The 10,401-nt window shown below is 39.8% G+C and overlaps 1 long non-coding RNA gene across 1 annotated transcript; it reads right to left on the bottom strand.

Annotated features, from left to right (window-relative positions):
* Positions 1–355: 355 nt before the first annotated feature.
* On the bottom strand, positions 356–5,169 carry LOC309342536. Its single transcript, XR_014156887.1, has 2 exons — positions 4,840–5,169; positions 356–776 (listed from the first exon to the last, which is right to left on the bottom strand). It is a non-coding gene; the product is annotated as an uncharacterized lncRNA (long non-coding RNA).
* Positions 5,170–10,401: the final 5,232 nt, after the last annotated feature.

Genomic DNA, 10,401 nt, shown 5'->3' with positions numbered 1-10,401 from the left:
TGTCCAAAAACTTAAACTAAAATAAGTGTCCATGTGAAGTTATTTTGGGGGTGGGTCCTGGGGATCTCGGGGTGCAACTTTGGATTCAGTACAGAACAGCTGCCACCATTAACCTAGCAAGAAACTAGTTTGACCTGTTCAGCAGGTTCCTCTGCTAGAATCTGACCTCACAGATACAGAATCACAGTTGCAGAAAAACATCCAAAAGTCACAGTTTGGGAATAATAATTATTCATGTGGAAATCTCATGCAAAGTAAAATACACAGTTACAAGTATTGTACAACCACATCATTTTGTTCAGTGGTCTTATACTAATTTCTGCAATGTAATATCAAAATATACCCAGAAGTCAGATTAATTAGCAACAGATACCTTTAATTGATCACACTTGTGACAAATATCCCGTTTGGTCACTGTCCAAGCTGTCAGCTGTTCATATAAGGTGATGAAATATTCTTTCCAATTAGTGACCCTAATCTAATTAGAGTTCACAGTTGTACAGCACTTCCAAGTGTTCAAAGCATTTCACATGCATTATCTAGCAGTAGTCCTTACAAACAACTTGTAAGGTAAGTCCGTATTATTATCTCCCATATTGCAGATGGATGGTAGAGGATAACTGTGGCCTGACAGGGAATGGTTTGCCTGCAGTGACCTACGAATTCATTCCAGAAGCAAGATTTGAAGAAGGAACTTCCTGATTCACAGGTCAGTTTTCTACTTGCTACTTCTCATGTGTGCCCCTGAATGGATATCCATGCCTTGGTGCAGATGTCTGCAAGGAGTAAGCCTTATGAGCAGCCTTCATAGAATCATAGAATTTTAGAGTTCAGGTCCCAGCCTCCAGAGCAGGAGAAAACAAGTTTGCTCCATCTTTATGTGACAGCCCTTCAGATATTTGAAGATGGCTATTCTCTCAGTCTCCTCTTTTCCAGGCTAAACATACCCCTCCTCAACCATTCCTCATAAAGATTGGTTTCCAGACCATTGATCATCTTGGTTGCCCTCCTATGCACACATTCCAGCTTGTCAATATGCTTCGTAAACTGTGGTGCTCAGAACTGGACACAGTACTCCAGGTGTAGTCTGACCAAAGCAGAATAGAGTGGTACTATTACTTCCCTTGACCAGGATGCTATCCTTCTGTTGAATAGCATTAGCTATTTTATTTTATCACAGACTGACTTCATAAGCCATGTAAGCAGCTTATAAAGCCCAACTATTCTTCCCGCCCCAATTCTCTACAAGTGCATTATTTGCAGGAATCACTTTATGACTGTGTATTTCACGTTTTGCAGCAATAGCATTAAACACCTCTGCTATGTCATACTTGCAAATGTTTTATACGGAAAACTGATATTGGTAATGACAAGTTTGTCAAACCTTCACAGTAAAGGCTAAAATCAGTAATCAGCCATCTTGTCCATTCTGATTTTCCTTTTGACACACCTCCCATTTTCCTCAAGACAGCACATGAGAAATAATTCACACATCTTTCTCTTTGTTTTAAAAACAACAAAATTATAACAGATCATATTGTATTCCTGCATTTTTACACTATTTGTTTTATAGTGCATGGGAACCATTAAGAAACCTATTGGTTTATAATGTACTCTCTAAATACATATTTATAGCTAGTTTTATGGTAATGAATATTGCTGACTATAATCATAAAACTAATAAAGGGATAGGTACTGTACATCTGGTAAACCATGATAGCTGTTTACAATGGTTGCATTCAAATAGTCATCCATTGTACACTCTGTGCTCATCCTGTCTTTAGCAACTGAAATGTACTTAGCATTCAGAACTTTCTTTAGGGGGCAGCTAAGTGGCTGTAATCACATATAATACTCCTGTCTTCATAGTATTATAAGTGGCTTAACAACCGTCTGGTATATGAAAATAGACTTCTGTACATTAGTACATGCAACTGCCATGATAAAAGAGGAGAAAGAAATAGACCTCTTTAGTCATAGCAGTCATATGTGTTTTGGTTCCCATAGCACACCCACATGCTTCGAGGATAATGCATACATGGCTGAGTTAAAGGTGCATAAAAACAATAGGCAATCCCACAGAGACCGCAAATGACTTCCATGAATAACTCACCATTAGAGAAAACCAAGTGCATGAAATCAGATCAGTTTATGCTTTATGGTCACCCTGCGGAAACTCCTTTCAATGGCCTCACGTTGGAACATGCAGAGACATTTGTGTGCTGTTCTTCACGATGCAGATTAGGAGTGTTCACCACTGCAAAATTCCTTCTCCCCCCGCCCCCCCAAAAGTGTATAGCTGATGTGGTAATGTTGTTTGGAAGCCTAGTTTAAGCGGAACTGCTCTTGTTCAGAAGCTCTACTACTACAGGCAAACCATCCCGTGGGAGCGCAGCAGTCATTTGAATGACAGACATGCAAAGTGTGAAGCCTTGGAATCTCTGAATTAGTATCTGGACTGCAGATTCATACTTCATGGAGAATACCCCGTATTATATGAGCAGAGAGGAGAGCTTTGTAAGTGGATGCTAAATATTTTGTGGCTATTTCTTTTTTTTTAAATATATTTTATTTGGGTTTTAAACATAAATGCAAAAATAAAAACAGCATAACATATATCATAACATCTTTTCTTGACATCTATGGACTCCCTCCCGCCTCCCGCTCTCATTTGCATCATTTTCAATTCTTGCCAGCAATTTATCATCTTGTTTACACTCTTGTGTCAAATTCATTTAAATATAATCTATAAATTCTCCAATAGGTTTATAATTTTTCCTCAAATTTACTTATCATCTTAATTCCTTCTATTTTAGTGGTGCACAATTATTTATGATCTAGCATCCTTTTTTAACATTCAACCAAATTACAGTATTTTTTAAAATAAATCTTGAATTTCTTCCAATCTTCTTCGACCCTCTCCTCTCCCAGGTCTCGGATTCTGCCAGTCATCTCAGCTAGTTCCATATTTTGTGGCTATTTCAAATGCCTTCATCTATCCTCAAATCCTCTGTCAATCAAGAAATTATGTTTGTCAGATAGCAGGGACCTCAGGCCATTTGGCTGTTGCGAAATGTTTTCCCTGTTCTACATTTAAACAAATCAGGTTTAATTATATTTTAAAAATGCAAATGTCTTTTAAGTGTCTTCAACTCCAGATAACGAAAGCTGCTTCCCCTGTTCACAGCTCTATACTGTGAACCCATATGAAAGTCATTTTCTAAGGTGAGTTAGACAAAAATTGCAAAGTCTTTGTAGTCATTAGTAGAAAGAATCAGAGTGGTGGCCAGGCAGGAACTTAGTAATACACAGCACAAATTTCAAGTGCGTGATCTTCCAGAATGTCTAGTTCAGCTTTTGTCAACCTGGTGCCTCCAGATGTTTTTAACTCATAACTCAATCAGTCCTTTCCAGTATGGCCAATTGACAGGAGGGCACCAGTTTGGGGATTGTTGTCCCAGTAAGAAAAAAAATTCAGAGGAACTAGAAAAAAGATTCCTGAGATTCCGAAGAGCTGTTAACATTAATTGATAGAGTTTACTTATATTCCACTTTTCTACAATGAGCTGTGCCCAAAGCAGCTTACAGCAAACATTCAAAGCATCAAAATACAGAGCGTTAGCAATTCAAACATACAAATTACAGGCCAGTAAATTTAAAAAATGTCAAGAATCAACCATTTGGCATACAGAAGCAAAATAAGAGTTAATCAACAAGAAAGTTTCTGGAACTTGTATTGCTGCACTCCAAATACAGTTCAGAGATGAGGGGTAGATGACATATGGCTGACATACAGGCTGGCTCTTCCATCTCTCATCCAGAGGAGACTGACAACAGCAAAAGGCAAATGTTGAGGAGGACAAATTGCCACAATGATATTAAGTCTCTTCTCCAGAGATCTGGTAGTACTAACTGCTGGTGCAGGTCTTATTGCTCTTAATGTGGACCATTGGTATGACTCGTTATGAAAAAAGTCCCTTCTGCCCCGCCTCCCCTTTTTCTGTCTTTTCCAGAATGGCTATTGGAAAAATATCATGCTTAACTGTTTGTTCGCTAAGGCTGCATACACACTATGCTTTTGAAGGACATTTGAAACACATTTCCCCCCTCAAAGAATTCTGGGCACTGTAGTTGTCAGATGCTGGGAATTGTAACTCTGTGAGGGGTAAGCTCCTGTGCCCAGAAATCTCTGAGGGAAAGAAGATGCTTCAAATGTGCTTTAAAGGTATAGCATGTACACAGCCTATTTTTTTCTTACTTTCCCCCCTTTTTTCTACAAACACATTTGCTGCAGGGGCTTCAACCTGTCCCTGCAACTCTTCAGTTTCAGGATACTATCATTTAATTTGATTATATGTCATTATAGGAGCAGCTTAATCCGTTTAAAGATGTTGGGTGGTTCCTGGCCATTACATGAGATTAAAATGGATGACTTTTGAAGGTCCTTCCGATTCTAGACTTCCAAATTTCTTTAAGAAATAAAGTACTAGGGAAAGAAGATGTGAACGCTACAATAAATTGCACAAATTCCAAGCGATAGAGCTACTTACAAAAGAGTTTTTGCTCTTTGTGCACCATAATTAGGGCTTCAATTACTTCAAGATTGTGCATTTTTTTTAAAAAAAAACCCTCTTTTGCTTCAACACAAAAGGGTTCCATTAATTAATATAATGTATAGACTGCCAACATGTTTGTAAATGAACTATGAGCATGCAGCATAAAATTGACCCAAGTAAAATGAAATTCTTGCAAGTTTATATTTCTAGCATTCCCTCCCTCGCTGCACAATGAGCATGTGAGTTTGTCAGGAATTCTTTCTCTTTTTTGAAGCTTACTCACATCTGTTGGTGATGGGTTGAAAGAGAAGGTAAACCAGCAGGAAGTCACAGGCCAGAAAACAGTGTCATGACATCCTGACCACCTTTCCATACAATGTTCTGGAATCCTGAACCATCAGTTACACGTTTCAGTTTCTGTGTTCCAAAGATTGCAATTAAAAATGGCAACTGTTATGTATTCTGTGGTCTGAGCCCCTGTGTTCTGATTCGATACATGATATCAAATCACAGAACATTTCAGGATTTGGGCCTCTGCCATTGGCCCTTAAACTCTGAGTCATGATTTGCAGCTTGGAAGTTTAGACAGCCAATCATGTTGGGAGTGGTAGTGGCCCAGGCCTTCAGAAATGTATATAAGCAGTTGCTTTGCCCCTGTTGTCCAGTCCTGTTCATTCAAAAAAGGTTCCTGCTGTTACCATGTGTCTTGCCTCATGGGAACCCACCTACACTTCAGCAACACTCTGTGCTTTTGAGGCTGTCAGGAATGCATGAGACTATAGAACAAAAGGAAGTCCCCCTGAGTGAGCAGAGATCTATTCTGATCATGTGCACATGTGATATACACATGTGTGAATTAGCCTCCAGTTGTGGAATTCTGCACTCTGGTGCAGGCATAGGCAAACTTGGCCCCCCAGATGTTTTGGGACTACAACTCCCATCATCCCTAGCTAACAGGACCAGTGGTCAGGGTTGATGGGAGTTGTAGTCCCAAAATGTCTGGAGGGCCGAGTTTGCCAATGCCTGCACTGGTGCTACTCTCAAGGAACTTAATTTGGCAGAGGGAAAGAGAGGAGTGGCTATCAATGCAGGAGAATGACAAAGTCAAAAAACCCAATTAAATGGGGAGGTGCCATTAGGAATAGTCAGCTGCTGCATTTCTGACTGCAAGTTCCTAGTGATTTTGGATGTGACTAACTGAAAAGCAGATAGGATGTGCTGTTAGATTGGGTCCAAATGCTATCTTTAAAAAGTATTACCCTGAAATAGGTATCTACTACAGGCAGTGCATGTAGTCCTCTGATATATTGTCCATAGGGAATTATCTTGACTTACACTGGAAGCTGACAAAGAAATGTTGATTTTACACCATCTGTTTAAAGCGAGTGAAGACAGCTGTGAGAAAAACAAAAGGTTCAAAGGGAGGAAAGACAGATGGATACAAAAGATATACCGTACTTTGGCTGGTACTACATGGTACCTGATGACATCAATAACTGTTTTCCCTTTGCTTTAAAATTTTCCAAAAGTGTTGGGAATCATGGTCTAAATGCTCTTACAAATGATTAGTGCTTTGGAGAACTTAGCAGGATCAGAACTATCAAAGTGGAGCCTTGTAACCCCCTGTGGGCTGTTGTCCGAAGCATATATGAGAGTGAAATTAATACCCATATCAGAGCATATTCAGGCATATACTTGTGAGTAGTGCAGTCAGAAAGGATGTCCAATAACCTGACTTTGATAACTAGCTGGTAGCTCTCCAGCTAATGTTCATAGAGATCCCCTACCAACCTGCATAAGCTTCTGAAGCACCACAGATGGAAAGCTCAGGCATTATCTCATTATCCCTCAAAATCTTAACTTCAATGTCATATTTAAATCTCCATTCTCTATAATCATAAGCCAAAGTCTTCTGAAATACATGGCAACTCTTGCCATGCTCCCCACTGGAGGTTTAGCTCAGTCTGCAGTTGGACAGTATCTGAGTAGAGCAGAATTCAACTAAACTAATTGGGAAAATATTAGGATTACTAAAATATGTCTGGCCTGCTAAACATATGTGGTGTATAGAGGAGGTTATTCTGCTGATGGCTAGAGAGGTACTCATAGCTTATAGCAGTGGCACCTTTTCTCGCTCTCTTGATTTTTTAGTCTTTCTCATTTGCTCTGATTTTCAGGGCTTTCCTAAATTGTTTCTTGGTGACCGTGCATCTAGTCCCCAAATGACGGTGCCAACTTACGATCAAGCCCTCCAGCGGCAATCTCAGTTCAGTTGGTCCACCAGAGGTTCCACATACAGTCATACCCTGGATCCTGAATGCCTTGTGACTCAAACGTTTTGGATCCTGAACACCACAAACCCAGAAGTGAGTGTTCTGGTTTGTGAATGTTATTGGAACCCAAACGTCAGCTGCGGGTTCCGCAGGTTCTGATTGCATGCAGGAAGCTCCTGCAGCCAATCAGAAACTGGGCCTTGGCTGTCGAACATTTTCAGAAGTCGAACAGACTTCTAAAACGGATTCTGTTTGACAACCAAGGTACAACTGTACTGCAAAAATGGATTGTGTAAGAAATTAAATCATCTATAATTATGAACCAAAGACTTTCCCAAAGCTACTTAATGATGTCAGGGACTTATAGCTCATAGCTCATACACCAAGTACTTCTTACAACCTTCTTACAGCCTCTGTTGTCCACACTCCCTGTTCTCTTTCAATGTTGGGTAAAAGCAGCGGCAGAGAGGTGATCAGCATTAGACAATGTTGTTACTGCATGTTCATCATGGAAGACTGACACACACTGCACAGTTCCTCCCCTTCAAAGCCACCATCTGGACACACCCAAGGGCTGTCTCTTCTTCAATGATTGCATCTGCTTGATGTGACACTTCAGGCCTCAGTTGGTGGTTTCTCTCTCTCTCTCTGTTCTTCCTATCCCCAAAGCTGGAGAATACGTATGCCAATGGCAATTTGAGCAGAAAATAATCTGCCTGCAATAGCATCTCATAAGGATGGAGGAGGATTTGGTGACTTTGTTTTTTTTTAGTAAATAAAATATTTGCAGCCCATAGAGAAATAGGGGACTCAGTGATTCCCTACCAGACAGACATTCACAGCTTAGAACAGCTGCTGAAGAAACTGCTCTTTCCCTTCTGTGTTTCAGAAAGGTAGCAGTAGGAAAATCAACATTTTCAAGGTATCATGTGCTCACTGCTGAAATGACACAGATTTTTCTGTGTGCTTGTAAATACACACAATTTAATAGTGCAAGCTGGCCATTCCGAACCTGGCGCACATCAGATGTTGATGGATTCAGCCCCAACCGGCATGATGAGTGTTGTAGTCTAAAACATCTGGAGGACACCAGAGTGAGGAAGCCTAGTGTAAGCAATCTTTATTGCACATGTTTATTTGTACATTGTATTTAGTTTAAATATCTAGTAAACCCAGTGAAAGTACCTCACTATTTGCTTAGTCCAAAAAGTGTATGTATAAGACAAGGGGATGGCAATGATTATCAGTAGCATGTTTTGTATGGGAAACTGCCTCAGTTTCAAGCTATGCATACTCAGTTTCAAACTACGCACACATTCCTTGACATTTCAAAGATGTTCAGATTATGTTCTTTATGCCTTAAGAAGAATGGAACATTCTGCACTTTGAATGTATGCCCAAAATTGTTCTGTGAATCCACATAGGAGAAAGCAGAAAAACAATAGATTAGTGCAGGCACCTGCTTAGGGAAGACAATTTGCCCATTGGCAATAAGGGATGCATCCCCCTTATTCCCAAGGAGGAGTATTAAGACTGCACTGAAACTCACTAGGTTGAATCCAACAAAACAATTGTGGAAGTGGAATGACTTCTATTCACACAATGGAACATCTTCCCACTCTCTTCCCTCTGTGTATAATTTTGTGTGTGAGGTGGAGAGAGGGCAGGGAAGTTCCTGGATTTCTTTGTGAATGATTCTAAAATTCCTTTTGGTTTAACTGATCACAACCTTGTGCATAACACAACTATATCTGCTATCTTTCAAAATATGTCACAGAATAATTTGACCAGTCCCCCTTTACTAGAGATCAAGGTTTCAGACTGAAATAACTCTGTTACGGGGTGTGCAGTTTGGGAACAGAGGCGTGTTAAGTCTGTGCCACACCTGTTCAATAAAGAATGGATTACATATATTGACAGAGAATTAAGGCAGGAAAGGCTCTCCTTTTCTGGGTCATCAGTTCAAAACCAAACCAGGTCGGTAAATACTGGGTGTTATTACAATCATAAGTCGTTTTCAAACCTATAATTTCCTTCATGAAAAGTTGATGGGTTGGACCTATCTTACAGTTTAGTCTTGTTTCCTTCTCAGAACAGACAGACCTTCCACCCTGCCCACCTGTCATCTAATGTAGAAAAGAATGACTCAGTGTAATTGAGCTATAATTTGAAACTTCCCAAAAATGGCTGGGGCAAATGCCTAAAAGCTTTAAGTAATGCTTGGGGTGGGTGTGTCTGTCCCTGTGTGTGAATGGAATTTTATCACAATATGTGATGTGCCCAATGTGTTTTGACATACACAGTTTCTCTCACGGACAACAAAAACAAATGTAATTTTTTTGGAAGTGTACAGTCTTGATCCTATTGGAACAAGTCACTGCAAGATTTTATTTCTGTTTGCTCTTTGAAAGACTGTATGCTGCCATATGTTGCCTACCTCACTCGTTTGAAATTTTGTACATCTCTCATTTTGACTTGGCAGCCTTTTTAGTTCTAATGCTTCCAACATCTTGATGTTTGTTGTTCTCTTTCATAAAATCTGTCTTACGAAACAGTTGGAGGCAGCAAGTCAGGTGATGACAGGTCTTAGGTCAAAGGTCAGCAATTATGGGCAAAAAGGCCAACAGCAGAAAGAGGTACAAAGACTCAAGTCACCTCCACAGTTTTTTTTTACCTTTCAAATTATTTACGCATCCTAAATGAGAGCTCTTTCCTGGTCTTATTTGGGATGTGTAAATGCATATAATTTGAAAGGTTAAAATACTGTAGATGCAGGCTCATCACATTTTGTTCAGATGCAAAATCTTCTTTTGACAAAAAATACATTTAAATATGAATATTTAGATAAGTATTTAACTGATGTGTGTTTTAAAAAATTTGTTATGTTGATTAATGTAGAAATAGGACAAAACAGGATTTCTACGTGAACACAAACAAAAATAAGAGACTGGAAATAAATTTATTTGGATGATGGTGGACCAACTGGGAAGCATGTTTTCATCGGCCTGATTTACTTCTTAGGTTGCCGGTTGTATAAGATTACTGCGTTGGGGTATATCTTGCCTTCTGTTCCCTGCCTGGTGGTTAGGGTTTTCAGGGGAAGATTTCCTACAAGCCTGCCACCCTTCCTTTGCCAACCTCATACAATTCAAGGACAACGCATCAAGCAATTTGTTCAATAACCAAAAGAAACAAAGAAGCGTTTCACGATCAGAGCACTTCTTGAGAGCAGCTAGCTCAACGGAAAGAAATAGCTCATTGGTATCTATTCCGTACTGCAGAACCATAGGCGGCATTTGCTCAGTGCATCAGTGTGACATCCACAAAGTAAAGTATTATCTTCATAAAGCTGACTTGATTGCGTAACTCGTCAGTGTAATGTGAGCCCGGAGTGGGTAATGTACAGAAATTATGACATAAAAAAAGAGAGAAATGAGGACAATAGCCCCAGAGAAATGAGTGAGTCATTGGCAAATACCACTGATTGGCCTGCAATCTTGAAACCACTTACTCAGAAGCACTCCCACTGGACTCAATCAGCACCCTGATCCAGAACCCCACAGACACTCTCA

Source organism: Podarcis erhardii (assembly GCF_964252035.2).
Source record: "Podarcis erhardii genome assembly, chromosome: 5".
Lineage (NCBI taxonomy): Eukaryota > Metazoa > Chordata > Lepidosauria > Squamata > Lacertidae > Podarcis > Podarcis erhardii.
This window is presented reverse-complemented; position numbering and strand designations above follow the sequence as displayed.